This window comes from Nanorana parkeri, unplaced genomic scaffold (assembly GCF_000935625.1).
Source record: "Nanorana parkeri isolate BGI_ZX_2015 unplaced genomic scaffold, ASM93562v1 scaffold3469, whole genome shotgun sequence".
In the NCBI taxonomy this organism is placed as follows: Eukaryota; Metazoa; Chordata; class Amphibia; order Anura; family Dicroglossidae; genus Nanorana; species Nanorana parkeri.
In genome coordinates, this window is record NW_017309737.1 from 40,539 (window position 1) to 47,049 (window position 6,511).

The 6,511-nt window shown below is 47.1% G+C and overlaps 1 pseudogene; it reads right to left on the minus strand.

Moving 5' to 3' along the window:
- Positions 1–6,088, minus strand: part of LOC108803177 — a 40,140-nt pseudogene extending 34,052 nt beyond the window's left edge.
- Between the last annotated feature and the right edge of the window lie 423 nt (positions 6,089–6,511).

Here is a 6,511-nt window from a genome sequence, read left to right on the forward strand (position 1 = left end):
CATCCACACTACATTCTCTGACATCTCTCCTCCCACCATCCACACTACATTCTCTGACAGCTCTCCTCCACCGTCCACACTACATTCTCTGACAGCTCTCCTCCACCATCCACACTACATTCTCTGACAGCTCTCCCCCACCATCCACACTATATTCTCTGACAGCTCTCCCCATAGTGTCCACACCACTCTTTCTCAGGGACTTATTTTATCTGTCAAACATTTTCCCGAGTTGGAAAGCAGTGAGGACATTCTCTACTGTGTCTCCTCTGGTGTGTAAGAAGTATATATTTCTCAGTGAAATATTTTCCACACTCAACATGAATAAGGACGCTCACCCGTGTGAATTATCTGGTGCCTAACAAGCTGTCCTTTCCGAGTGAAAGATTTCCCACACGCTGAACATGAATAAGGGCGCTCACCCGTGTGAGTTGTCTGGTGTATAACAAGGACTGTTTTCCGAGCGAATGATTTCCCGCACTCTGAGCATGAATAAGGACGCTCACCTGTGTGACGTCTATGGTGTATAACAAGGTCTCCTTTCTCGGTGAAAGATTTCCCGCACTCTGAACATGAATAAGGACGCTTACCCGTGTGAATCCACTGGTGCTTTACAAGCAGTCCTTTCCGAGTGAATGATTTCCCGCACTCTGAACATGAATAGGGACGCTCATCAGTGTGAATTCTCTGGTGTTTAACAAGGTCTCCTTTCTGCTTGAATGATTTCTCACACTCTGAACATGGGTAAGGACGTTCACCTGTGTGAATTTTCTGGTGTTTAACAAGGTCTTTGTTCTCTGTGAAAGATTTCCCGCACTCTGAACATGAATAAGGACGCTCACACTTGTGAATTCTCTGGTGTATAACAAGGGTTCCTTTACGAATGAATGATTTCCCGCACTCTGAACATGAATACGGACGCTCACCCGTGTGAATTCTCTGGTGTATAACAAGGTGTCTTTTCGCAGTGAAAGCTTTCCCGCACTCTGAACATAAATAAGGACGGTCACCTGTGTGAATTCTCTGGTGACTAGCAAGGTGTCCTTTCCATCTGAATGATTTCCCGCATTCTGAACATAAATAAGGACGTTCACCCGTGTGAGTTCTCTGGTGTTTACCAAGGTCTCCTTTCACAGTGAAAGCTTTCCCACACTCTGTACATGAATAAGGACGTTCACCCGTGTGAATTCTCTGGTGATTAACAAGGTGTCCTTTCTGAGTGAAAGCTTTTCCGCACTCTGTACATGAATAAGGACGCTCACACTTGTGAATTCTCTGGTGTCTAAGAAGGTTTTTGTTTGTAATGAAAGATTTCCCGCACACTGAACAGGAGAATGGATCCTCACCTCTGTGATCTCCTTCATGGGGTGAGGAAGACTCCTTGGGATTAGATGGATCTCTTGCAGTGTGAGATCTTAGATGGATATTTCCAGTCATAGTATGTGAATGGTCAGAAGATTCACCCTGATCAGAGGGATCCATTGATGTCCCCAAACAGTAAGGTCTGTGATGTATATTTTGTGTGTTTGGATTCACTCCTGGAGAATCCTGTGTGATGACATTATCTTCTGACTTACAATCAGCAGATAATATAAGATGTCTCTCCGAGGTATTCCTGACATCACATCCATCTGCTGGAGAGAAATCATTACACACGTCAGTAATCAGAGTCATGTATGTTTATCCGACAGTCAACAGTTTCGTAGAGACCTGTCATGATATTTGGTAGAACTGTAGCACAAAATATAAAATGAGTTAAAGGATAAAAACACCCAAAACAACTCTGACACATCGGGTAAAATTGTTTTGTGCATTAAAGGTAATCTTTTTAGCCCATGGTCTTCCTCTGGGTCACGGGAGGACATATACTGTGTGACCCAAAACTTAGCAGTAGCCCGCTATATGTTAAATGTGCCACAGCGGGGACGGATCCAGACAATATTGTCGGGATCCACCCCGCTGGCTATTGGACAGCTGACTCTGCCTCTCCAGAGGCAGAGCCAGCTGTGCCCACCCACTCCCCTGTCTGTTCCTCCAATCAGCGCTGGAGAGGGTAGGGGAGCAACCAAGCGTAGAGTGGTGACTGACAGGGAGCGGATCGGAAAGTGAGCGCATCGGCGGTATGTTTCTGCTCACTTCCTGAACAATAGACTGTGACAGTTTCAGTGGTAACATACTATTTTGAGGTATGCGGATGGACCTTTCATATGATGTACAGCAGGGCTCAAAATTTCCACTGGAAATTTGGGTCTCCAAGTACCGGTCCACGGGCCAGCTGCGGCCCGCGAGCCGGTACTATGTGGCCGCAAGCCAGCTGACATGTCAGGCACGCTATCGCAGACCGTGTACCTGACTTGCGGGAGAAGCGCCACGGTCTGCATCTGTGTCGAATGCAGACCGCAGAGCAGCTCCTGTCAGCTCTGGCTTCCTTCGGCCGGAGCTGTGACAGTTCTGAGCTCCGGCCAAATGAAAAGATGAATGTGAGGAGGATCTGGTTATCTGCTGCAGACCTCACTAATCACCTGCAGATAGTCGGGAATCCATCCTGCTCACAGCCTCCTCCCTGCAAAGACGTGAACAGGTGAGGGGGCAGGTTTTTCCTTCCCCTTTTTCAGGTCACTAGAGGTACTCGCAAGGGATGTCCGCTGTCCCCTATCCTCTTTATCTTGGCAATAGAACCCTTAGCCATGCTCATTAGAAGCAACCCCTCTATCAAAGGCATTGAAATAGCTGACCACCCCTTCAAACTAAGTCTCTTTGCGGATGATATACTCCTTACCCTTACTCACCCCCTTATCTCCTTACCCTCTCTTTTCTCCATTTTGAAGGAATTTGGAGCCATCTCAGGGTTGGTGGTTAATCCAGACAAATCTCTAGCCCTGAATATATCTCTCTCCCTCTCTACCGTGGCATTGCTCCGACAGAACTTTCCCTTTACTTGGGCTACTAAATTTCTTCCATACCTAGGGATACGCTTAACAGACTCCTTGACTCGCTCTATACCTCCAATTATGTCCCTCTCTTCCGCACCCTCAAAAACCTACTCTTATCTTGGAAAGACCTATCCATTTCATGGCTTTGCCGTCTTTTAGCAGTGAAAATGTCTTTCCTTCCTAAACTTCTATACTATTTGAGGACCCTGCCAATCCCAATTCCCATGTTTGCCTTGAGATCTCTTCAAAACTCAGTCATGTCCTTTATTTGGCAATATAAGTGCCCCAGGGTAGCTAGACGGACTGTGTATCTTCCCCAATCTAAAGGGGGTCTGGGAATCCCTAATCTTGTCGCATATTATAGAACAGCCCAAATAGCGCCACTGGTGGCTCTTCATGCCACCGCGGACGTCCCGTTGTGGGTTCTCCTAGAACTGCCCCCCTCTACCAGGCCTGCACACCTAAGCCCCCTTCTACACTTTTTAAGAGTCTGGGATTCAGTTAAATACTCTAGTCACCTGCTTTCTACCCACCTTCCCCTAACCACAGTAATGGGGAACCCAATGTTTCCACCGGCAGTAGAAACCCCCTCAACCTTTGCCTGGTGGCCTATGCAGGGGTACTCCCTGATGTACCTTTTCCTTGATGGTGCCAGGATACGTACCAGGGACTCCTTTGTAGCTAATTCCAATCCCCCACCGAGGGAATTTTTTCGTTATCTCCAGCTGAGACACTGGATTCAATCTCTCCTTAAAAATGGAACTCCGCCTCTCCTGCTGTCAATTATCCAACGTCGTTGCATTAAAGATCCCTACTCCCCGACAATTATTTTGATGCTCTATTCCCAATTGACTGCCCCTCCCTCTTCCCCGCCACCAACTTATGTAGCCAAATGGCATGAAGACCTGGGTTCTACCAAGTCTCCAGAAGACTGGGCCTCTATATGGTTGTCCATCTCCAAATGCTCACGCAATATCCTGTCCCAAGAATCAGCATATAAAGTTCTTCTAAGATGGTACCTAGTTCCTGCCAGAATAGCTCGTGCCCTCCCATCCTATCCCAAAAATTGCTTTCGAGGTTGCACTTCAGAAGGTAACGTTATGCATATATGGTGGTCCTGCCCTTCAGCAATCAGATTCTGGTGGAAGGTCTGTAAACTTATCTCCTCCTTATTTGGCATTACGGTTCGCAGAGACCCCTGGCACGCCATACTGCATCTCAAGATTCCACAACTCCACCGGTCTCAACAGAAATTAGTAGATGTTGTCCTCTTAGCCGCAAAACAAACAATAGCCCATTCATGGAAAAAACAGATGATACACTTCGGGGAATTCAAAACAACTTACGCAGGGTTTCTTTATCAATTAACAATTGTCTAGCATACTATCGGACTCCTACGCCAAATTTAGGAAGGTTTGGTCACCGTGGTGCGAACTTGCGCTTCCAGACATTGACCCTAACATCTTTTAACTAGCATGAGACTGTGGGGCAACTACTCCCCACTTATCTCGAGGTCGTCGCTCCCTCCCCTTTTGCCCTTTTTCCCTCTTTTGCCCTCCTACTCTTCCATCCTTCACACCCAGTGTCTTTTACTCTGTGCCTCCTGGCTTTCTTTTCCTTCTTCCTTCTTGCTATCAATTCAATACTTACTGATATTCAACTTCAGTTACTACGCCTTCCCCAGAAGCACAAGCTTCGCCACAAGCCTACCTTTGTATGCTGGGATGTCGACGTAGTCAGTTTTACACTACGCTTTCACACATGTCGGACCGTTGTCCGAGCACATATCTTATAATATGTTCAAGTAAGCTTCGATATCAAGCATGTTACTCACGTATGTACTTTGTTACCTATTCTGGAGGTACCATATTTTGTATGTTTTACTATGCTCAATAAAAATTATATATGCGCAAAAAAATATATAGATATTTCATGAAGCTGACCTAAATAAAAAAAAAATCGTACGATTTGCGGCAGGTTTTCCAGCGTGCTTGGAAGACGAAATTCAGAGTTAGACCGGAGTGGCACCAGCTCTCTCTGCCCACGAGGTGGCCAATCCCCGGGTAGAATGTGCATTCAGAAAAGGTGGAACACTAACCTGCTTAGCCCCATAAGCCTCCTGAATACACAGCTTCACCCACCTGGCTATTGAAGACTTCGAGGCCTGTTTCCCCTTATCTTTCCCTGAAAAAAGGACAAAAAGAGCATCCGATTTCCTAAATGCCTTAGTCACCCTAAGGTACTCCACCAGACACCGTCTGACGTCTAGGTTATGAAAGCCTGCCTCCTTCTGATTAGCCGGACTATTGCAGAATGAAGGCAAAACGATCTCTTGAGATCTATGAAAATGTGACGAAACCTTTGGCAAAAAAGCCGGATCTGTCCTCAAGACCACTCGGTCCTCAAAAACCGTCAAGTACGGTTCCCTTACAGACAGAGCCTGCAATTCGCTCACTCTCCTAGCTGAGGTTATAGCAACCAAGAACACCGTTTTCAACATTATCATCTTGATCGCAAGATCATACAGAGGTTCAAAAGGGGGAATCATCAGACCCTGTGGGACCAGTGACAAATCCCACTTCGGAACGGAAAAAAACTCTTAATTGGCCGAATACGTTTGAGAGCCGTAAAGAACCTACTCACCAGTGGATCATTAGCAAGGGAGCACTGAAAATACACGCTCAGGGCCGAGACTTGGACTTTCAACGTGCCAAGCCCCCGTCAGCCCCTTCCTGAAGGAAATCCAGCACAGATGGAATATTTGCATCCCTGTTATGTCTCCCCTTCCAGGAGCAGAAAGTTTTCCACACCTTACCATAAATCTTTCTCGTAACTAACTTACAGCTGGATAACAAGGTGCCAATCACCCTGGAAGACAGACCCTTGTTTCTTAGAATCACCTCCTCAGATAGAAGGCATGGAGGGACAGCCTGTCCACTGATGGATGCATGACCGGCCCCTGTGACAACAAGCCCTGGCTGATCGGAAGTGGCCAAGGCGGTCGGTCCATCAAGGACAACACCGTCGTAAACCACGCTCTCCTGGGCCAAAAAGGTGCTATCAGTATCAAGTCTGTCTGTTCTAGAAAGAACTTCTGTAGAACCCGCGGAATTAAATGAATGGGTGGGAATGCGTAGCACAGACGAAAACCCCATGGATGCGAAAGGGCGTCCACTGCGTTGTCCGCTGCATTCAGGGGAAAAAAGTGCGCTAATTTTGCATTGTCCTGTGCAGCAAACAGATCCACCTGTGGTAAACCCCACTTCTGAGCCACGAGGTCGAAGACCTCCTGATCCAAGCCCCATTCGTCCTGGAGAACTTGAAAACGACTCAGATAGTCCGCCAAAGTATTCTGCGTTCCCTTTAGGGGCACTGCCGAAAGGGAACCCAGATTCACTTCTGCCCAAAGGAAGATTTCCTTCGCTATCGCCTGAAGGTAAGAACTCCTGGTTCCCCCCTGTTTGTTTAGGTAACACACAGTGGCTATATTGTCCGAGAGCACCACCAGATGTTGATGCCTTATCTGATCTCGAAACACCAGGACCGCGTTCAAAACCGCTCTCAGTTCCCTCCAATTG